The sequence below is a fragment of the Schistocerca nitens genome, unplaced genomic scaffold (genome assembly GCF_023898315.1).
Source record: "Schistocerca nitens isolate TAMUIC-IGC-003100 unplaced genomic scaffold, iqSchNite1.1 HiC_scaffold_270, whole genome shotgun sequence".
Classification (NCBI taxonomy): domain Eukaryota; kingdom Metazoa; phylum Arthropoda; class Insecta; order Orthoptera; family Acrididae; genus Schistocerca; species Schistocerca nitens.
The window spans coordinates 47359-65961 of record NW_026045810.1 but is presented as its reverse complement, the minus strand read 5'-3'; the positions used below and the strand labels follow the sequence as shown (position 1 = coordinate 65961).

At 54.7% G+C, this 18603-nt stretch overlaps 42 non-coding genes across 42 annotated transcripts; 33 read left to right on the top strand and 9 right to left on the bottom strand.

Annotated features, from left to right (window-relative positions):
* Window positions 1–143: 143 nt before the first annotated feature.
* Window positions 144–217, top strand: Trnai-aau (transfer RNA isoleucine (anticodon AAU)). Its single transcript has one exon. It is a non-coding gene; the product is annotated as a tRNA-Ile (tRNA).
* A 602-nt stretch (window positions 218–819) lies between these two features.
* On the bottom strand, window positions 820–891 carry Trnag-ucc (transfer RNA glycine (anticodon UCC)). Its single transcript has one exon. It is a non-coding gene; the product is annotated as a tRNA-Gly (tRNA).
* Window positions 892–1231: 340 nt separating this feature from the next.
* Trnag-gcc (transfer RNA glycine (anticodon GCC)) lies at window positions 1232–1302 on the top strand. The gene has a single exon. It is a non-coding gene; the product is annotated as a tRNA-Gly (tRNA).
* Window positions 1303–1682: 380 nt separating this feature from the next.
* Trnam-cau (transfer RNA methionine (anticodon CAU)) lies at window positions 1683–1755 on the top strand. The gene has a single exon. It is a non-coding gene; the product is annotated as a tRNA-Met (tRNA).
* Window positions 1756–2060: 305 nt separating this feature from the next.
* Window positions 2061–2132, top strand: Trnae-uuc (transfer RNA glutamic acid (anticodon UUC)). Its single transcript has one exon. It is a non-coding gene; the product is annotated as a tRNA-Glu (tRNA).
* Window positions 2133–2330: 198 nt separating this feature from the next.
* Window positions 2331–2404, top strand: Trnai-aau (transfer RNA isoleucine (anticodon AAU)). Its single transcript has one exon. It is a non-coding gene; the product is annotated as a tRNA-Ile (tRNA).
* Window positions 2405–3006: 602 nt separating this feature from the next.
* On the bottom strand, window positions 3007–3078 carry Trnag-ucc (transfer RNA glycine (anticodon UCC)). The gene has a single exon. It is a non-coding gene; the product is annotated as a tRNA-Gly (tRNA).
* Window positions 3079–3418: 340 nt separating this feature from the next.
* Trnag-gcc (transfer RNA glycine (anticodon GCC)) lies at window positions 3419–3489 on the top strand. The gene has a single exon. It is a non-coding gene; the product is annotated as a tRNA-Gly (tRNA).
* Window positions 3490–3870: 381 nt separating this feature from the next.
* Window positions 3871–3943, top strand: Trnam-cau (transfer RNA methionine (anticodon CAU)). The gene has a single exon. It is a non-coding gene; the product is annotated as a tRNA-Met (tRNA).
* Window positions 3944–4248: 305 nt separating this feature from the next.
* Window positions 4249–4320, top strand: Trnae-uuc (transfer RNA glutamic acid (anticodon UUC)). The gene has a single exon. It is a non-coding gene; the product is annotated as a tRNA-Glu (tRNA).
* A 198-nt stretch (window positions 4321–4518) lies between these two features.
* Trnai-aau (transfer RNA isoleucine (anticodon AAU)) lies at window positions 4519–4592 on the top strand. Its single transcript has one exon. It is a non-coding gene; the product is annotated as a tRNA-Ile (tRNA).
* Window positions 4593–5194: 602 nt separating this feature from the next.
* Trnag-ucc (transfer RNA glycine (anticodon UCC)) lies at window positions 5195–5266 on the bottom strand. The gene has a single exon. It is a non-coding gene; the product is annotated as a tRNA-Gly (tRNA).
* A 340-nt stretch (window positions 5267–5606) lies between these two features.
* Trnag-gcc (transfer RNA glycine (anticodon GCC)) lies at window positions 5607–5677 on the top strand. Its single transcript has one exon. It is a non-coding gene; the product is annotated as a tRNA-Gly (tRNA).
* Window positions 5678–6057: 380 nt separating this feature from the next.
* On the top strand, window positions 6058–6130 carry Trnam-cau (transfer RNA methionine (anticodon CAU)). Its single transcript has one exon. It is a non-coding gene; the product is annotated as a tRNA-Met (tRNA).
* A 305-nt stretch (window positions 6131–6435) lies between these two features.
* Trnae-uuc (transfer RNA glutamic acid (anticodon UUC)) lies at window positions 6436–6507 on the top strand. Its single transcript has one exon. It is a non-coding gene; the product is annotated as a tRNA-Glu (tRNA).
* A 198-nt stretch (window positions 6508–6705) lies between these two features.
* Trnai-aau (transfer RNA isoleucine (anticodon AAU)) lies at window positions 6706–6779 on the top strand. Its single transcript has one exon. It is a non-coding gene; the product is annotated as a tRNA-Ile (tRNA).
* A 602-nt stretch (window positions 6780–7381) lies between these two features.
* Trnag-ucc (transfer RNA glycine (anticodon UCC)) lies at window positions 7382–7453 on the bottom strand. The gene has a single exon. It is a non-coding gene; the product is annotated as a tRNA-Gly (tRNA).
* Window positions 7454–7793: 340 nt separating this feature from the next.
* On the top strand, window positions 7794–7864 carry Trnag-gcc (transfer RNA glycine (anticodon GCC)). Its single transcript has one exon. It is a non-coding gene; the product is annotated as a tRNA-Gly (tRNA).
* Window positions 7865–8244: 380 nt separating this feature from the next.
* Window positions 8245–8317, top strand: Trnam-cau (transfer RNA methionine (anticodon CAU)). Its single transcript has one exon. It is a non-coding gene; the product is annotated as a tRNA-Met (tRNA).
* A 305-nt stretch (window positions 8318–8622) lies between these two features.
* Window positions 8623–8694, top strand: Trnae-uuc (transfer RNA glutamic acid (anticodon UUC)). The gene has a single exon. It is a non-coding gene; the product is annotated as a tRNA-Glu (tRNA).
* Window positions 8695–8892: 198 nt separating this feature from the next.
* On the top strand, window positions 8893–8966 carry Trnai-aau (transfer RNA isoleucine (anticodon AAU)). The gene has a single exon. It is a non-coding gene; the product is annotated as a tRNA-Ile (tRNA).
* Window positions 8967–9568: 602 nt separating this feature from the next.
* Trnag-ucc (transfer RNA glycine (anticodon UCC)) lies at window positions 9569–9640 on the bottom strand. The gene has a single exon. It is a non-coding gene; the product is annotated as a tRNA-Gly (tRNA).
* A 340-nt stretch (window positions 9641–9980) lies between these two features.
* On the top strand, window positions 9981–10051 carry Trnag-gcc (transfer RNA glycine (anticodon GCC)). The gene has a single exon. It is a non-coding gene; the product is annotated as a tRNA-Gly (tRNA).
* Window positions 10052–10431: 380 nt separating this feature from the next.
* On the top strand, window positions 10432–10504 carry Trnam-cau (transfer RNA methionine (anticodon CAU)). Its single transcript has one exon. It is a non-coding gene; the product is annotated as a tRNA-Met (tRNA).
* Window positions 10505–10809: 305 nt separating this feature from the next.
* Window positions 10810–10881, top strand: Trnae-uuc (transfer RNA glutamic acid (anticodon UUC)). Its single transcript has one exon. It is a non-coding gene; the product is annotated as a tRNA-Glu (tRNA).
* A 198-nt stretch (window positions 10882–11079) lies between these two features.
* Window positions 11080–11153, top strand: Trnai-aau (transfer RNA isoleucine (anticodon AAU)). Its single transcript has one exon. It is a non-coding gene; the product is annotated as a tRNA-Ile (tRNA).
* A 602-nt stretch (window positions 11154–11755) lies between these two features.
* Window positions 11756–11827, bottom strand: Trnag-ucc (transfer RNA glycine (anticodon UCC)). The gene has a single exon. It is a non-coding gene; the product is annotated as a tRNA-Gly (tRNA).
* A 340-nt stretch (window positions 11828–12167) lies between these two features.
* Window positions 12168–12238, top strand: Trnag-gcc (transfer RNA glycine (anticodon GCC)). The gene has a single exon. It is a non-coding gene; the product is annotated as a tRNA-Gly (tRNA).
* A 381-nt stretch (window positions 12239–12619) lies between these two features.
* Trnam-cau (transfer RNA methionine (anticodon CAU)) lies at window positions 12620–12692 on the top strand. Its single transcript has one exon. It is a non-coding gene; the product is annotated as a tRNA-Met (tRNA).
* Window positions 12693–12997: 305 nt separating this feature from the next.
* On the top strand, window positions 12998–13069 carry Trnae-uuc (transfer RNA glutamic acid (anticodon UUC)). The gene has a single exon. It is a non-coding gene; the product is annotated as a tRNA-Glu (tRNA).
* A 198-nt stretch (window positions 13070–13267) lies between these two features.
* On the top strand, window positions 13268–13341 carry Trnai-aau (transfer RNA isoleucine (anticodon AAU)). The gene has a single exon. It is a non-coding gene; the product is annotated as a tRNA-Ile (tRNA).
* Window positions 13342–13943: 602 nt separating this feature from the next.
* On the bottom strand, window positions 13944–14015 carry Trnag-ucc (transfer RNA glycine (anticodon UCC)). Its single transcript has one exon. It is a non-coding gene; the product is annotated as a tRNA-Gly (tRNA).
* Window positions 14016–14355: 340 nt separating this feature from the next.
* Window positions 14356–14426, top strand: Trnag-gcc (transfer RNA glycine (anticodon GCC)). Its single transcript has one exon. It is a non-coding gene; the product is annotated as a tRNA-Gly (tRNA).
* Window positions 14427–14806: 380 nt separating this feature from the next.
* Window positions 14807–14879, top strand: Trnam-cau (transfer RNA methionine (anticodon CAU)). Its single transcript has one exon. It is a non-coding gene; the product is annotated as a tRNA-Met (tRNA).
* A 305-nt stretch (window positions 14880–15184) lies between these two features.
* Window positions 15185–15256, top strand: Trnae-uuc (transfer RNA glutamic acid (anticodon UUC)). The gene has a single exon. It is a non-coding gene; the product is annotated as a tRNA-Glu (tRNA).
* Window positions 15257–15454: 198 nt separating this feature from the next.
* Window positions 15455–15528, top strand: Trnai-aau (transfer RNA isoleucine (anticodon AAU)). Its single transcript has one exon. It is a non-coding gene; the product is annotated as a tRNA-Ile (tRNA).
* A 602-nt stretch (window positions 15529–16130) lies between these two features.
* Window positions 16131–16202, bottom strand: Trnag-ucc (transfer RNA glycine (anticodon UCC)). Its single transcript has one exon. It is a non-coding gene; the product is annotated as a tRNA-Gly (tRNA).
* Window positions 16203–16542: 340 nt separating this feature from the next.
* Window positions 16543–16613, top strand: Trnag-gcc (transfer RNA glycine (anticodon GCC)). Its single transcript has one exon. It is a non-coding gene; the product is annotated as a tRNA-Gly (tRNA).
* Window positions 16614–16994: 381 nt separating this feature from the next.
* On the top strand, window positions 16995–17067 carry Trnam-cau (transfer RNA methionine (anticodon CAU)). Its single transcript has one exon. It is a non-coding gene; the product is annotated as a tRNA-Met (tRNA).
* A 305-nt stretch (window positions 17068–17372) lies between these two features.
* On the top strand, window positions 17373–17444 carry Trnae-uuc (transfer RNA glutamic acid (anticodon UUC)). The gene has a single exon. It is a non-coding gene; the product is annotated as a tRNA-Glu (tRNA).
* A 198-nt stretch (window positions 17445–17642) lies between these two features.
* Trnai-aau (transfer RNA isoleucine (anticodon AAU)) lies at window positions 17643–17716 on the top strand. Its single transcript has one exon. It is a non-coding gene; the product is annotated as a tRNA-Ile (tRNA).
* A 602-nt stretch (window positions 17717–18318) lies between these two features.
* Trnag-ucc (transfer RNA glycine (anticodon UCC)) lies at window positions 18319–18390 on the bottom strand. Its single transcript has one exon. It is a non-coding gene; the product is annotated as a tRNA-Gly (tRNA).
* Window positions 18391–18603: the final 213 nt, after the last annotated feature.

The window sequence follows — 18603 nt, the reverse complement described above, 5'->3', positions numbered from 1 at the left end:
CCGTCCTGCTCGCAATATATCTACTGTTTCGTGACCGTCAGCAGAGTATAGACGAGGGAAGCAGACATCCGACGACCATAGAAATGGTGTACGGCTTCATGCCATACGTTTGCAGCGTAGGGCTGAGCGAGTGCAACTGTCGAGGCCCGTTAGCTCAGTTGGTTAGAGCGTCGTGCTAATAACGCGAAGGTCGTGGGTTCGATCCCCCCACGGGCCACAACGCTTTTACTACCACGAAAAGGCAGCGCCGATTTCAGCTGGCGAGTGTGATGACCAAAACATCATCACCCTGCGTGGAAGTTGACAGAGGATCCGAACCCGACTTGTCGGGAAGCGCTACAGCATTCACTCGGCAATGGCCATAATATGTTGAATACACTGGTTCTCAACCGATAAAGAGAAGATGAAAGGAAATGTCCGATTGCCGATGCGTAACAACTTTGGCCCTTGTCGGTACTTGGGCGGGAGAGCGCATGGGGACACAGGGTACTGTTGGCAGTTTTACTTCCTATTTTTCTTTCTCCTTTGTTTTCGGAGCTACAGCCCGATTCGGTCAGGGAGACGCCACCGTGAAATGAACGGGCGTGCTGTGTGTACATCGCCTCGCCTCTCCTTACCTCTCTCAGTCGTTTCTCGTGCTTGTCGTTTTGATATAGGCCGATTGGAGAGCGTCAGCTCTCGCGTCAGCTGAGCAAAGTCGAGACAAGTCGAGACAGTCGAGACACACTATAGGCTGGTCTGCAGCGAGTAAGAGGGGGAAAAAACATTAAGTTAAGGGCGCGTGGCGAAAGTACTCATACGTGACATTAAAAAGCCTGTTGCGGTGGCCGGGAATCGAACCCGGACCAACTGCTTGGAAGGCAACTATGCTGACCATTACACCACCACCGCACAAGCGAGCGCCCCGACGCCGCGCTGTGTCGGCTTCCCGCCTGTCGGCAGCGGCCGAAGGTGATCGTACCTGGCAGGCGCATTTCGAGGTAGGCTAGGGGAGCACATCCAGGCGCGTTCGGACAGCGTATCCGCGCACATTTCGCATCCTTGGCAAGAGTCGGCGCCGGCGACGCAAGAGTACGCAGAGGACCGCGTTCTGGCGGCATTTTTAAGCAGTACAGTGCAGGATTCAGCGTCTGCAGCATCTTCTCGACAGAATGCTACGGCGCTTGACGGCAGTCCCACTTTCCCTTGAGACATCTGCTCGGGAAGCAGCGTGCAGTTACTACCGGCCCGAGCATCGGTGGTTCAGTGGTAGAATGCTCGCCTGCCACGCGGGCGGCCCGGGTTCGATTCCCGGCCGATGCATCATTTTGCTTTTCCCACGATAATGCTGCCGTGTGGCTTGCGCGCTTGAGATGCACGATCCACATGAATGTATAGCAGGATTCCCTTGAGAAGAACCGAGAACGCAGCACTCGCGGGTCCCCACTAGGACGCTCGCATGGTGTTCTACAGACTAGCGTCGGCCTGGCCTCGCAAGTTGCTGTGTCCAGGTGCCTCCGAGGCACTGAACGTTAACGACAAGGAGTGCTGCCTATCGTTTGCAAATCTGCAGCAACACCGCAATCAACTGGGCTGGCAATGCACGTGTAGCAACAGAACACGTTATCCAGGAAGTACAGTGTCTTTACGTCTAACATTGGGTGTGGTACTTACCCAGTTTCCAGGACAAGCTCTTCACCTGTGCCTCGGTAGCGCAGTAGGCAGCGCGTAAGTCTCATAATCTTAAGGTCGTGAGTTCGATCCTCACCCGGGGCATTTAATTTTCTGTGACTGATGGTGATGCTGTTGCTAGGGCACCAACTTATTTCTTGTTTTTTATCCACAACGTTTTCAACGCTTCAGCGGGAAAATGTTTACTCCCTGTTATTGCTACTTACAGCTTCCCTTTTCCTCTTCTCCTAGCACAGCATGAAGCCAAAAACATTGCTCTGAGACGTTTGAGGTGCGCGCCTTGCCAGTCAGTATGCGCAAAGACGCTCGCAAAGAGAGAAGGGCGCCGACGCGGGACACGACACGAAATGCTACAAGCGACCGTCCGATCCGCCGCAGGAACGCCCGCATCCGGTGTGGTCTAGTGGCTAGGATACCTGGCTTTCACCCAGGAGGCCCGGGTTCGATTCCCGGTACCGGAACGGAACTTTTTCCACACGAATCGTGACAAGTTTGAGCTGTCCGAGCTGCCGTTTCCCGTCCTGCTCGCAATATATCTACTGTTTCGTGACCGTCAGCAGAGTATAGACGAGGGAAGCAGACATCCGACGACCATAGAAATGGTGTACGGCTTCATGCCATACGTTTGCAGCGTAGGGCTGAGCGAGTGCAACTGTCGAGGCCCGTTAGCTCAGTTGGTTAGAGCGTCGTGCTAATAACGCGAAGGTCGTGGGTTCGATCCCCCCACGGGCCACAACGCTTTTACTACCACGAAAAGGCAGCGCCGATTTCAGCTGGCGAGTGTGATGACCAAAACATCATCACCCTGCGTGGAAGTTGACAGAGGATCCGAACCCGACTTGTCGGGAAGCGCTACAGCATTCACTCGGCAATGGCCATAATATGTTGAATACACTGGTTCTCAACCGATAAAGAGAAGATGAAAGGAAATGTCCGATTGCCGATGCGTAACAACTTTGGCCCTTGTCGGTACTTGGGCGGGAGAGCGCATGGGGACACAGGGTACTGTTGGCAGTTTTACTTCCTATTTTTCTTTCTCCTTTGTTTTCGGAGCTACAGCCCGATTCGGTCAGGGAGACGCCACCGTGAAATGAACGGGCGTGCTGTGTGTACATCGCCTCGCCTCTCCTTACCTCTCTCAGTCGTTTCTCGTGCTTGTCGTTTTGATATAGGCCGATTGGAGAGCGTCAGCTCTCGCGTCAGCTGAGCAAAGTCGAGACAAGTCGAGACAGTCGAGACACACTATAGGCTGGTCTGCAGCGAGTAAGAGGGGGAAAAAACATTAAGTTAAGGGCGCGTGGCGAAAGTACTCATACGTGACATTAAAAAGCCTGTTGCGGTGGCCGGGAATCGAACCCGGACCAACTGCTTGGAAGGCAACTATGCTGACCATTACACCACCACCGCACAAGCGAGCGCCCCGACGCCGCGCTGTGTCGGCTTCCCGCCTGTCGGCAGCGGCCGAAGGTGATCGTACCTGGCAGGCGCATTTCGAGGTAGGCTAGGGGAGCACATCCAGGCGCGTTCGGACAGCGTATCCGCGCACATTTCGCATCCTTGGCAAGAGTCGGCGCCGGCGACGCAAGAGTACGCAGAGGACCGCGTTCTGGCGGCATTTTTAAGCAGTACAGTGCAGGATTCAGCGTCTGCAGCATCTTCTCGACAGAATGCTACGGCGCTTGACGGCAGTCCCACTTTCCCTTGAGACATCTGCTCGGGAAGCAGCGTGCAGTTACTACCGGCCCGAGCATCGGTGGTTCAGTGGCAGAGTGCTCGCCTGCCACGCGGGCGGCCCGGGTTCGATTCCCGGCCGATGCATCATTTTGCTTTTCCCACGATAATGCTGCCGTGTGGCTTGCGCGCTTGAGATGCACGATCCACATGAATGTATAGCTGGATTCCCTTGAGAAGAACCGAGAACGCAGCACTCGCGGGTCCCCACTAGGACGCTCGCATGGTGTTCTACAGACTAGCGTCGGCCTGGCCTCACAAGTTGCTGTGTCCAGGTGCCTCCGAGGCACTGAACGTTAACGACAAGGAGTGCTGCCTATCGTTTGCAAAAGCTGCAGCAACACCGCAATCAACTGGGCTGGCAATGCACGTGTAGCAACAGAACACGTTATCCAGGAAGTACAGTGTCTTTACGTCTAACATTGGGTGTGGTACTTAGCCAGTTTCCAGGACAAGCGCTTCACCTGTGCCTCGGTAGCGCAGTAGGCAGCGCGTAAGTCTCATAATCTTAAGGTCGTGAGTTCGATCCTCACCCGGGGCATTTAATTTTCTGTGACTGATGGTGATGCTGTTGCTAGGGCACCAACTTATTTCTTGTTTGTTATCCACAACGTTTTCAACGCTTCAGCGGGAAAATGTTTACTCCCTGTTATTGCTACTTACAGCTTCCCTTTTCCTCTTCTCCTAGCACAGCATGAAGCCAAAAACATTGCTCTGAGACGTTTGAGGTGCGCGCCTTGCCAGTCAGTATGCGCAAAGACGCTCGCAAAGAGAGAAGGGCGCCGACGCGGGACACGACACGAAATGCTACAAGCGACCGTCCGATCCGCGTCAGGAACGCCCACATCCGGTGTGGTCTAGTGGCTAGGATACCTGGCTTTCACCCAGGAGGCCCGGGTTCGATTCCCGGTACCGGAACGGAGCTTTTTCCACACGAATCGTGACAAGTTTGAGCTGTCCGAGCTGCCGTTTCCTGTCCTGCTCGCAATATATCTACTGTTTCGTGACCGTCAGCAGAGTATAGACGAGGGAAGCAGACATCCGACGACCATAGAAATGGTGTACGGCTTCATGCCATACGTTTGCAGCGTAGGGCTGAGCGAGCGCAACTGTCGAGGCCCGTTAGCTCAGTTGGTTAGAGCGTCGTGCTAATAACGCGAAGGTCGTGGGTTCGATCCCCCCACGGGCCACAACGCTTTTACTACCACGAAAAGGCAGCGCCGATTTCAGCTGGCGAGTGTGATGACCAAAAGATCATCACCCTGCGTGGAAGTTGACAGAGGATCCGAACCCGACTTGTCGGGAAGCGCTACAGCATTCACTCGGCAATGGCCATAATACGTTGAGTACACTGGTTCTCAACCGATAAAGAGAAGATGAAAGGAAATGTCCGATTGCCGATGCGTAACAACTTTGGCCCTTGTCGGTACTTGGGCGGGAGAGCGCATGGGGACACAGGGTACTGTTGGCAGTTTTACTTCCTATTTTTCTTTCTCCTTTGTTTTCGGAGCTACAGCCCGGTTCGGTCAGGGAGACGCCACCGTGAAATGAACGGGCGTGCTGTGTGTACATCGCCCCGCCTCTCCTTACCTCTCTCAGTCGTTTCTCGTGCTTGTCGTTTTGATATAGGCCGATTGGAGAGCGTCAGCTCTCGCGTCAGCTGAGCAAAGTCGAGACAAGTCGAGACAGTCGAGACACACTATAGGCTGGTCTGCAGCGAGTAAGAGGGGGAAAAAACATTAAGTTAAGGGCGCGTGGCGAAAGTACTCATACGTGACATTAAAAAGCCTGTTGCGGTGGCCGGGAATCGAACCCGGACCAACTGCTTGGAAGGCAACTATGCTGACCATTACACCACCACCGCACAAGCGAGCGCCCCGACGCCGCGCTGTGTCGGCTTCCCGCCTGTCGGCAGCGGCCGAAGGTGATCGTACCTGGCAGGCGCATTTCGAGGTAGGCTAGGGGAGCACATCCAGGCGCGTTCGGACAGCGTATCCGCGCACATTTCGCATCCTTGGCAAGAGTCGGCGCCGGCGACGCAAGAGTACGCAGAGGACCGCGTTCTGGCGGCATTTTTAAGCAGTACAGTGCAGGATTCAGCGTCTGCAGCATCTTCTCGACAGAATGCTACGGCGCTTGACGGCAGTCCCACTTTCCCTTGAGACATCTGCTCGGGAAGCAGCGTGCAGTTACTACCGGCCCGAGCATCGGTGGTTCAGTGGTAGAATGCTCGCCTGCCACGCGGGCGGCCCGGGTTCGATTCCCGGCCGATGCATCATTTTGCTTTTCCCACGATAATGCTGCCGTGTGGCTTGCGCGCTTGAGATGCACGATCCACATGAATGTATAGCAGGATTCCCTTGAGAAGAACCGAGAACGCAGCACTCGCGGGTCCCCACTAGGACGCTCGCATGGTGTTCTACAGACTAGCGTCGGCCTGGCCTCGCAAGTTGCTGTGTCCAGGTGCCTCCGAGGCACTGAACGTTAACGACAAGGAGTGCTGCCTATCGTTTGCAAATCTGCAGCAACACCGCAATCAACTGGGCTGGCAATGCACGTGTAGCAACAGAACACGTTATCCAGGAAGTACAGTGTCTTTACGTCTAACATTGGGTGTGGTACTTACCCAGTTTCCAGGACAAGCTCTTCACCTGTGCCTCGGTAGCGCAGTAGGCAGCGCGTAAGTCTCATAATCTTAAGGTCGTGAGTTCGATCCTCACCCGGGGCATTTAATTTTCTGTGACTGATGGTGATGCTGTTGCTAGGGCACCAACTTATTTCTTGTTTTTTATCCACAACGTTTTCAACGCTTCAGCGGGAAAATGTTTACTCCCTGTTATTGCTACTTACAGCTTCCCTTTTCCTCTTCTCCTAGCACAGCATGAAGCCAAAAACATTGCTCTGAGACGTTTGAGGTGCGCGCCTTGCCAGTCAGTATGCGCAAAGACGCTCGCAAAGAGAGAAGGGCGCCGACGCGGGACACGACACGAAATGCTACAAGCGACCGTCCGATCCGCCGCAGGAACGCCCGCATCCGGTGTGGTCTAGTGGCTAGGATACCTGGCTTTCACCCAGGAGGCCCGGGTTCGATTCCCGGTACCGGAACGGAACTTTTTCCACACGAATCGTGACAAGTTTGAGCTGTCCGAGCTGCCGTTTCCCGTCCTGCTCGCAATATATCTACTGTTTCGTGACCGTCAGCAGAGTATAGACGAGGGAAGCAGACATCCGACGACCATAGAAATGGTGTACGGCTTCATGCCATACGTTTGCAGCGTAGGGCTGAGCGAGTGCAACTGTCGAGGCCCGTTAGCTCAGTTGGTTAGAGCGTCGTGCTAATAACGCGAAGGTCGTGGGTTCGATCCCCCCACGGGCCACAACGCTTTTACTACCACGAAAAGGCAGCGCCGATTTCAGCTGGCGAGTGTGATGACCAAAACATCATCACCCTGCGTGGAAGTTGACAGAGGATCCGAACCCGACTTGTCGGGAAGCGCTACAGCATTCACTCGGCAATGGCCATAATATGTTGAATACACTGGTTCTCAACCGATAAAGAGAAGATGAAAGGAAATGTCCGATTGCCGATGCGTAACAACTTTGGCCCTTGTCGGTACTTGGGCGGGAGAGCGCATGGGGACACAGGGTACTGTTGGCAGTTTTACTTCCTATTTTTCTTTCTCCTTTGTTTTCGGAGCTACAGCCCGATTCGGTCAGGGAGACGCCACCGTGAAATGAACGGGCGTGCTGTGTGTACATCGCCTCGCCTCTCCTTACCTCTCTCAGTCGTTTCTCGTGCTTGTCGTTTTGATATAGGCCGATTGGAGAGCGTCAGCTCTCGCGTCAGCTGAGCAAAGTCGAGACAAGTCGAGACAGTCGAGACACACTATAGGCTGGTCTGCAGCGAGTAAGAGGGGGAAAAAACATTAAGTTAAGGGCGCGTGGCGAAAGTACTCATACGTGACATTAAAAAGCCTGTTGCGGTGGCCGGGAATCGAACCCGGACCAACTGCTTGGAAGGCAACTATGCTGACCATTACACCACCACCGCACAAGCGAGCGCCCCGACGCCGCGCTGTGTCGGCTTCCCGCCTGTCGGCAGCGGCCGAAGGTGATCGTACCTGGCAGGCGCATTTCGAGGTAGGCTAGGGGAGCACATCCAGGCGCGTTCGGACAGCGTATCCGCGCACATTTCGCATCCTTGGCAAGAGTCGGCGCCGGCGACGCAAGAGTACGCAGAGGACCGCGTTCTGGCGGCATTTTTAAGCAGTACAGTGCAGGATTCAGCGTCTGCAGCATCTTCTCGACAGAATGCTACGGCGCTTGACGGCAGTCCCACTTTCCCTTGAGACATCTGCTCGGGAAGCAGCGTGCAGTTACTACCGGCCCGAGCATCGGTGGTTCAGTGGTAGAATGCTCGCCTGCCACGCGGGCGGCCCGGGTTCGATTCCCGGCCGATGCATCATTTTGCTTTTCCCACGATAATGCTGCCGTGTGGCTTGCGCGCTTGAGATGCACGATCCACATGAATGTATAGCAGGATTCCCTTGAGAAGAACCGAGAACGCAGCACTCGCGGGTCCCCACTAGGACGCTCGCATGGTGTTCTACAGACTAGCGTCGGCCTGGCCTCGCAAGTTGCTGTGTCCAGGTGCCTCCGAGGCACTGAACGTTAACGACAAGGAGTGCTGCCTATCGTTTGCAAATCTGCAGCAACACCGCAATCAACTGGGCTGGCAATGCACGTGTAGCAACAGAACACGTTATCCAGGAAGTACAGTGTCTTTACGTCTAACATTGGGTGTGGTACTTACCCAGTTTCCAGGACAAGCTCTTCACCTGTGCCTCGGTAGCGCAGTAGGCAGCGCGTAAGTCTCATAATCTTAAGGTCGTGAGTTCGATCCTCACCCGGGGCATTTAATTTTCTGTGACTGATGGTGATGCTGTTGCTAGGGCACCAACTTATTTCTTGTTTTTTATCCACAACGTTTTCAACGCTTCAGCGGGAAAATGTTTACTCCCTGTTATTGCTACTTACAGCTTCCCTTTTCCTCTTCTCCTAGCACAGCATGAAGCCAAAAACATTGCTCTGAGACGTTTGAGGTGCGCGCCTTGCCAGTCAGTATGCGCAAAGACGCTCGCAAAGAGAGAAGGGCGCCGACGCGGGACACGACACGAAATGCTACAAGCGACCGTCCGATCCGCCGCAGGAACGCCCGCATCCGGTGTGGTCTAGTGGCTAGGATACCTGGCTTTCACCCAGGAGGCCCGGGTTCGATTCCCGGTACCGGAACGGAACTTTTTCCACACGAATCGTGACAAGTTTGAGCTGTCCGAGCTGCCGTTTCCCGTCCTGCTCGCAATATATCTACTGTTTCGTGACCGTCAGCAGAGTATAGACGAGGGAAGCAGACATCCGACGACCATAGAAATGGTGTACGGCTTCATGCCATACGTTTGCAGCGTAGGGCTGAGCGAGTGCAACTGTCGAGGCCCGTTAGCTCAGTTGGTTAGAGCGTCGTGCTAATAACGCGAAGGTCGTGGGTTCGATCCCCCCACGGGCCACAACGCTTTTACTACCACGAAAAGGCAGCGCCGATTTCAGCTGGCGAGTGTGATGACCAAAACATCATCACCCTGCGTGGAAGTTGACAGAGGATCCGAACCCGACTTGTCGGGAAGCGCTACAGCATTCACTCGGCAATGGCCATAATATGTTGAATACACTGGTTCTCAACCGATAAAGAGAAGATGAAAGGAAATGTCCGATTGCCGATGCGTAACAACTTTGGCCCTTGTCGGTACTTGGGCGGGAGAGCGCATGGGGACACAGGGTACTGTTGGCAGTTTTACTTCCTATTTTTCTTTCTCCTTTGTTTTCGGAGCTACAGCCCGATTCGGTCAGGGAGACGCCACCGTGAAATGAACGGGCGTGCTGTGTGTACATCGCCTCGCCTCTCCTTACCTCTCTCAGTCGTTTCTCGTGCTTGTCGTTTTGATATAGGCCGATTGGAGAGCGTCAGCTCTCGCGTCAGCTGAGCAAAGTCGAGACAAGTCGAGACAGTCGAGACACACTATAGGCTGGTCTGCAGCGAGTAAGAGGGGGAAAAAACATTAAGTTAAGGGCGCGTGGCGAAAGTACTCATACGTGACATTAAAAAGCCTGTTGCGGTGGCCGGGAATCGAACCCGGACCAACTGCTTGGAAGGCAACTATGCTGACCATTACACCACCACCGCACAAGCGAGCGCCCCGACGCCGCGCTGTGTCGGCTTCCCGCCTGTCGGCAGCGGCCGAAGGTGATCGTACCTGGCAGGCGCATTTCGAGGTAGGCTAGGGGAGCACATCCAGGCGCGTTCGGACAGCGTATCCGCGCACATTTCGCATCCTTGGCAAGAGTCGGCGCCGGCGACGCAAGAGTACGCAGAGGACCGCGTTCTGGCGGCATTTTTAAGCAGTACAGTGCAGGATTCAGCGTCTGCAGCATCTTCTCGACAGAATGCTACGGCGCTTGACGGCAGTCCCACTTTCCCTTGAGACATCTGCTCGGGAAGCAGCGTGCAGTTACTACCGGCCCGAGCATCGGTGGTTCAGTGGTAGAATGCTCGCCTGCCACGCGGGCGGCCCGGGTTCGATTCCCGGCCGATGCATCATTTTGCTTTTCCCACGATAATGCTGCCGTGTGGCTTGCGCGCTTGAGATGCACGATCCACATGAATGTATAGCAGGATTCCCTTGAGAAGAACCGAGAACGCAGCACTCGCGGGTCCCCACTAGGACGCTCGCATGGTGTTCTACAGACTAGCGTCGGCCTGGCCTCGCAAGTTGCTGTGTCCAGGTGCCTCCGAGGCACTGAACGTTAACGACAAGGAGTGCTGCCTATCGTTTGCAAATCTGCAGCAACACCGCAATCAACTGGGCTGGCAATGCACGTGTAGCAACAGAACACGTTATCCAGGAAGTACAGTGTCTTTACGTCTAACATTGGGTGTGGTACTTACCCAGTTTCCAGGACAAGCTCTTCACCTGTGCCTCGGTAGCGCAGTAGGCAGCGCGTAAGTCTCATAATCTTAAGGTCGTGAGTTCGATCCTCACCCGGGGCATTTAATTTTCTGTGACTGATGGTGATGCTGTTGCTAGGGCACCAACTTATTTCTTGTTTTTTATCCACAACGTTTTCAACGCTTCAGCGGGAAAATGTTTACTCCCTGTTATTGCTACTTACAGCTTCCCTTTTCCTCTTCTCCTAGCACAGCATGAAGCCAAAAACATTGCTCTGAGACGTTTGAGGTGCGCGCCTTGCCAGTCAGTATGCGCAAAGACGCTCGCAAAGAGAGAAGGGCGCCGACGCGGGACACGACACGAAATGCTACAAGCGACCGTCCGATCCGCCGCAGGAACGCCCGCATCCGGTGTGGTCTAGTGGCTAGGATACCTGGCTTTCACCCAGGAGGCCCGGGTTCGATTCCCGGTACCGGAACGGAACTTTTTCCACACGAATCGTGACAAGTTTGAGCTGTCCGAGCTGCCGTTTCCCGTCCTGCTCGCAATATATCTACTGTTTCGTGACCGTCAGCAGAGTATAGACGAGGGAAGCAGACATCCGACGACCATAGAAATGGTGTACGGCTTCATGCCATACGTTTGCAGCGTAGGGCTGAGCGAGTGCAACTGTCGAGGCCCGTTAGCTCAGTTGGTTAGAGCGTCGTGCTAATAACGCGAAGGTCGTGGGTTCGATCCCCCCACGGGCCACAACGCTTTTACTACCACGAAAAGGCAGCGCCGATTTCAGCTGGCGAGTGTGATGACCAAAACATCATCACCCTGCGTGGAAGTTGACAGAGGATCCGAACCCGACTTGTCGGGAAGCGCTACAGCATTCACTCGGCAATGGCCATAATATGTTGAATACACTGGTTCTCAACCGATAAAGAGAAGATGAAAGGAAATGTCCGATTGCCGATGCGTAACAACTTTGGCCCTTGTCGGTACTTGGGCGGGAGAGCGCATGGGGACACAGGGTACTGTTGGCAGTTTTACTTCCTATTTTTCTTTCTCCTTTGTTTTCGGAGCTACAGCCCGATTCGGTCAGGGAGACGCCACCGTGAAATGAACGGGCGTGCTGTGTGTACATCGCCTCGCCTCTCCTTACCTCTCTCAGTCGTTTCTCGTGCTTGTCGTTTTGATATAGGCCGATTGGAGAGCGTCAGCTCTCGCGTCAGCTGAGCAAAGTCGAGACAAGTCGAGACAGTCGAGACACACTATAGGCTGGTCTGCAGCGAGTAAGAGGGGGAAAAAACATTAAGTTAAGGGCGCGTGGCGAAAGTACTCATACGTGACATTAAAAAGCCTGTTGCGGTGGCCGGGAATCGAACCCGGACCAACTGCTTGGAAGGCAACTATGCTGACCATTACACCACCACCGCACAAGCGAGCGCCCCGACGCCGCGCTGTGTCGGCTTCCCGCCTGTCGGCAGCGGCCGAAGGTGATCGTACCTGGCAGGCGCATTTCGAGGTAGGCTAGGGGAGCACATCCAGGCGCGTTCGGACAGCGTATCCGCGCACATTTCGCATCCTTGGCAAGAGTCGGCGCCGGCGACGCAAGAGTACGCAGAGGACCGCGTTCTGGCGGCATTTTTAAGCAGTACAGTGCAGGATTCAGCGTCTGCAGCATCTTCTCGACAGAATGCTACGGCGCTTGACGGCAGTCCCACTTTCCCTTGAGACATCTGCTCGGGAAGCAGCGTGCAGTTACTACCGGCCCGAGCATCGGTGGTTCAGTGGCAGAGTGCTCGCCTGCCACGCGGGCGGCCCGGGTTCGATTCCCGGCCGATGCATCATTTTGCTTTTCCCACGATAATGCTGCCGTGTGGCTTGCGCGCTTGAGATGCACGATCCACATGAATGTATAGCTGGATTCCCTTGAGAAGAACCGAGAACGCAGCACTCGCGGGTCCCCACTAGGACGCTCGCATGGTGTTCTACAGACTAGCGTCGGCCTGGCCTCACAAGTTGCTGTGTCCAGGTGCCTCCGAGGCACTGAACGTTAACGACAAGGAGTGCTGCCTATCGTTTGCAAAAGCTGCAGCAACACCGCAATCAACTGGGCTGGCAATGCACGTGTAGCAACAGAACACGTTATCCAGGAAGTACAGTGTCTTTACGTCTAACATTGGGTGTGGTACTTAGCCAGTTTCCAGGACAAGCGCTTCACCTGTGCCTCGGTAGCGCAGTAGGCAGCGCGTAAGTCTCATAATCTTAAGGTCGTGAGTTCGATCCTCACCCGGGGCATTTAATTTTCTGTGACTGATGGTGATGCTGTTGCTAGGGCACCAACTTATTTCTTGTTTGTTATCCACAACGTTTTCAACGCTTCAGCGGGAAAATGTTTACTCCCTGTTATTGCTACTTACAGCTTCCCTTTTCCTCTTCTCCTAGCACAGCATGAAGCCAAAAACATTGCTCTGAGACGTTTGAGGTGCGCGCCTTGCCAGTCAGTATGCGCAAAGACGCTCGCAAAGAGAGAAGGGCGCCGACGCGGGACACGACACGAAATGCTACAAGCGACCGTCCGATCCGCGTCAGGAACGCCCACATCCGGTGTGGTCTAGTGGCTAGGATACCTGGCTTTCACCCAGGAGGCCCGGGTTCGATTCCCGGTACCGGAACGGAACTTTTTCCACACGAATCGTGACAAGTTTGAGCTGTCCGAGCTGCCGTTTCCTGTCCTGCTCGCAATATATCTACTGTTTCGTGACCGTCAGCAGAGTATAGACGAGGGAAGCAGACATCCGACGACCATAGAAATGGTGTACGGCTTCATGCCATACGTTTGCAGCGTAGGGCTGAGCGAGCGCAACTGTCGAGGCCCGTTAGCTCAGTTGGTTAGAGCGTCGTGCTAATAACGCGAAGGTCGTGGGTTCGATCCCCCCACGGGCCACAACGCTTTTACTACCACGAAAAGGCAGCGCCGATTTCAGCTGGCGAGTGTGATGACCAAAAGATCATCACCCTGCGTGGAAGTTGACAGAGGATCCGAACCCGACTTGTCGGGAAGCGCTACAGCATTCACTCGGCAATGGCCATAATACGTTGAATACACTGGTTCTCAACCGATAAAGAGAAGATGAAAGGAAATGTCCGATTGCCGATGCGTAACAACTTTGGCCCTTGTCGGTACTTGGGCGGGAGAGCGCATGGGGACACAGGGTACTGTTGGCAGTTTTACTTCCTATTTTTCTTTCTCCTTTGTTTTCGGAGCTACAGCCCGGTTCGGTCAGGGAGACGCCACCGTGAAATGAACGGGCGTGCTGTGTGTACATCGCCCCGCCTCTCCTTACCTCTCTCAGTCGTTTCTCGTGCTTGTCGTTTTGATATAGGCCGATTGGAGAGCGTCAGCTCTCGCGTCAGCTGAGCAAAGTCGAGACAAGTCGAGACAGTCGAGACACACTATAGGCTGGTCTGCAGCGAGTAAGAGGGGGAAAAAACATTAAGTTAAGGGCGCGTGGCGAAAGTACTCATACGTGACATTAAAAAGCCTGTTGCGGTGGCCGGGAATCGAACCCGGACCAACTGCTTGGAAGGCAACTATGCTGACCATTACACCACCACCGCACAAGCGAGCGCCCCGACGCCGCGCTGTGTCGGCTTCCCGCCTGTCGGCAGCGGCCGAAGGTGATCGTACCTGGCAGGCGCATTTCGAGGTAGGCTAGGGGAGCACATCCAGGCGCGTTCGGACAGCGTATCCGCGCACATTTCGCATCCTTGGCAAGAGTCGGCGCCGGCGACGCAAGAGTACGCAGAGGACCGCGTTCTGGCGGCATTTTTAAGCAGTACAGTGCAGGATTCAGCGTCTGCAGCATCTTCTCGACAGAATGCTACGGCGCTTGACGGCAGTCCCACTTTCCCTTGAGACATCTGCTCGGGAAGCAGCGTGCAGTTACTACCGGCCCGAGCATCGGTGGTTCAGTGGTAGAATGCTCGCCTGCCACGCGGGCGGCCCGGGTTCGATTCCCGGCCGATGCATCATTTTGCTTTTCCCACGATAATGCTGCCGTGTGGCTTGCGCGCTTGAGATGCACGATCCACATGAATGTATAGCAGGATTCCCTTGAGAAGAACCGAGAACGCAGCACTCGCGGGTCCCCACTAGGACGCTCGCATGGTGTTCTACAGACTAGCGTCGGCCTGGCCTCGCAAGTTGCTGTGTCCAGGTGCCTCCGAGGCACTGAACGTTAACGACAAGGAGTGCTGCCTATCGTTTGCAAATCTGCAGCAACACCGCAATCAACTGGGCTGGCAATGCACGTGTAGCAACAGAACACGTTATCCAGGAAGTACAGTGTCTTTACGTCTAACATTGGGTGTGGTACTTACCCAGTTTCCAGGACAAGCGCTTCACCTGTGCCTCGGTAGCGCAGTAGGCAGCGCGTAAGTCTCATAATCTTAAGGTCGTGAGTTCGATCCTCACCCGGGGCATTTAATTTTCTGTGACTGATGGTGATGCTGTTGCTAGGGCACCAACTTATTTCTTGTTTTTTATCCACAACGTTTTCAACGCTTCAGCGGGAAAATGTTTACTCCCTGTTATTGCTACTTACAGCTTCCCTTTTCCTCTTCTCCTAGCACAGCATGAAGCCAAAAACATTGCTCTGAGACGTTTGAGGTGCGCGCCTTGCCAGTCAGTATGCGCAAAGACGCTCGCAAAGAGAGAAGGGCGCCGACGCGGGACACGACACGAAATGCTACAAGCGACCGTCCGATCCGCCGCAGGAACGCCCGCATCCGGTGTGGTCTAGTGGCTAGGATACCTGGCTTTCACCCAGGAGGCCCGGGTTCGATTCCCGGTACCGGAACGGAACTTTTTCCACACGAATCGTGACAAGTTTGAGCTGTCCGAGCTGCCGTTTCCCGTCCTGCTCGCAATATATCTACTGTTTCGTGACCGTCAGCAGAGTATAGACGAGGGAAGCAGACATCCGACGACCATAGAAATGGTGTACGGCTTCATGCCATACGTTTGCAGCGTAGGGCTGAGCGAGTGCAACTGTCGAGGCCCGTTAGCTCAGTTGGTTAGAGCGTCGTGCTAATAACGCGAAGGTCGTGGGTTCGATCCCCCCACGGGCCACAACGCTTTTACTACCACGAAAAGGCAGCGCCGATTTCAGCTGGCGAGTGTGATGACCAAAACATCATCACCCTGCGTGGAAGTTGACAGAGGATCCGAACCCGACTTGTCGGGAAGCGCTACAGCATTCACTCGGCAATGGCCATAATATGTTGAATACACTGGTTCTCAACCGATAAAGAGAAGATGAAAGGAAATGTCCGATTGCCGATGCGTAACAACTTTGGCCCTTGTCGGTACTTGGGCGGGAGAGCGCATGGGGACACAGGGTACTGTTGGCAGTTTTACTTCCTATTTTTCTTTCTCCTTTGTTTTCGGAGCTACAGCCCGATTCGGTCAGGGAGACGCCACCGTGAAATGAACGGGCGTGCTGTGTGTACATCGCCTCGCCTCTCCTTACCTCTCTCAGTCGTTTCTCGTGCTTGTCGTTTTGATATAGGCCGATTGGAGAGCGTCAGCTCTCGCGTCAGCTGAGCAAAGTCGAGACAAGTCGAGACAGTCGAGACACACTATAGGCTGGTCTGCAGCGAGTAAGAGGGGGAAAAAACATTAAGTTAAGGGCGCGTGGCGAAAGTACTCATACGTGACATTAAAAAGCCTGTTGCGGTGGCCGGGAATCGAACCCGGACCAACTGCTTGGAAGGCAACTATGCTGACCATTACACCACCACCGCACAAGCGAGCGCCCCGACGCCGCGCTGTGTCGGCTTCCCGCCTGTCGGCAGCGGCCGAAGGTGATCGTACCTGGCAGGCGCATTTCGAGGTAGGCTAGGGGAGCACATCCAGGCGCGTTCGGACAGCGTATCCGCGCACATTTCGCATCCTTGGCAAGAGTCGGCGCCGGCGACGCAAGAGTACGCAGAGGACCGCGTTCTGGCGGCATTTTTAAGCAGTACAGTGCAGGATTCAGCGTCTGCAGCATCTTCTCGACAGAATGCTACGGCGCTTGACGGCAGTCCCACTTTCCCTTGAGACATCTGCTCGGGAAGCAGCGTGCAGTTACTACCGGCCCGAGCATCGGTGGTTCAGTGGCAGAGTGCTCGCCTGCCACGCGGGCGGCCCGGGTTCGATTCCCGGCCGATGCATCATTTTGCTTTTCCCACGATAATGCTGCCGTGTGGCTTGCGCGCTTGAGATGCACGATCCACATGAATGTATAGCTGGATTCCCTTGAGAAGAACCGAGAACGCAGCACTCGCGGGTCCCCACTAGGACGCTCGCATGGTGTTCTACAGACTAGCGTCGGCCTGGCCTCACAAGTTGCTGTGTCCAGGTGCCTCCGAGGCACTGAACGTTAACGACAAGGAGTGCTGCCTATCGTTTGCAAAAGCTGCAGCAACACCGCAATCAACTGGGCTGGCAATGCACGTGTAGCAACAGAACACGTTATCCAGGAAGTACAGTGTCTTTACGTCTAACATTGGGTGTGGTACTTAGCCAGTTTCCAGGACAAGCGCTTCACCTGTGCCTCGGTAGCGCAGTAGGCAGCGCGTAAGTCTCATAATCTTAAGGTCGTGAGTTCGATCCTCACCCGGGGCATTTAATTTTCTGTGACTGATGGTGATGCTGTTGCTAGGGCACCAACTTATTTCTTGTTTGTTATCCACAACGTTTTCAACGCTTCAGCGGGAAAATGTTTACTCCCTGTTATTGCTACTTACAGCTTCCCTTTTCCTCTTCTCCTAGCACAGCATGAAGCCAAAAACATTGCTCTGAGACGTTTGAGGTGCGCGCCTTGCCAGTCAGTATGCGCAAAGACGCTCGCAAAGAGAGAAGGGCGCCGACGCGGGACACGACACGAAATGCTACAAGCGACCGTCCGATCCGCGTCAGGAACGCCCACATCCGGTGTGGTCTAGTGGCTAGGATACCTGGCTTTCACCCAGGAGGCCCGGGTTCGATTCCCGGTACCGGAACGGAACTTTTTCCACACGAATCGTGACAAGTTTGAGCTGTCCGAGCTGCCGTTTCCTGTCCTGCTCGCAATATATCTACTGTTTCGTGACCGTCAGCAGAGTATAGACGAGGGAAGCAGACATCCGACGACCATAGAAATGGTGTACGGCTTCATGCCATACGTTTGCAGCGTAGGGCTGAGCGAGCGCAACTGTCGAGGCCCGTTAGCTCAGTTGGTTAGAGCGTCGTGCTAATAACGCGAAGGTCGTGGGTTCGATCCCCCCACGGGCCACAACGCTTTTACTACCACGAAAAGGCAGCGCCGATTTCAGCTGGCGAGTGTGATGACCAAAAGATCATCACCCTGCGTGGAAGTTGACAGAGGATCCGAACCCGACTTGTCGGGAAGCGCTACAGCATTCACTCGGCAATGGCCATAATACGTTGAATACACTGGTTCTCAACCGATAAAGAGAAGATGAAAGGAAATGTCCGATTGCCGATGCGTAACAACTTTGGCCCTTGTCGGTACTTGGGCGGGAGAGCGCATGGGGACACAGGGTACTGTTGGCAGTTTTACTTCCTATTTTTCTTTCTCCTTTGTTTTCGGAGCTACAGCCCGATTCGGTCAGGGAGACGCCACCGTGAAATGAACGGGCGTGCTGTGTGTACATCGCCTCGCCTCTCCTTACCTCTCTCAGTCGTTTCTCGTGCTTGTCGTTTTGATATAGGCCGATTGGAGAGCGTCAGCTCTCGCGTCAGCTGAGCAAAGTCGAGACAAGTCGAGACAGTCGAGACACACTATAGGCTGGTCTGCAGCGAGTAAGAGGGGGAAAAAACATTAAGTTAAGGGCGCGTGGCGAAAGTACTCATACGTGACATTAAAAAGCCTGTTGCGGTGGCCGGGAATCGAACCCGGACCAACTGCTTGGAAGGCAACTATGCTGACCATTACACCACCACCGCACAAGCGAGCGCCCCGACGCCGCGCTGTGTCGGCTTCCCGCCTGTCGGCAGCGGCCGAAGGTGATCGTACCTGGCAGGCGCATTTCGAGGTAGGCTAGGGGAGCACATCCAGGCGCGTTCGGACAGCGTATCCGCGCACATTTCGCATCCTTGGCAAGAGTCGGCGCCGGCGACGCAAGAGTACGCAGAGGACCGCGTTCTGGCGGCATTTTT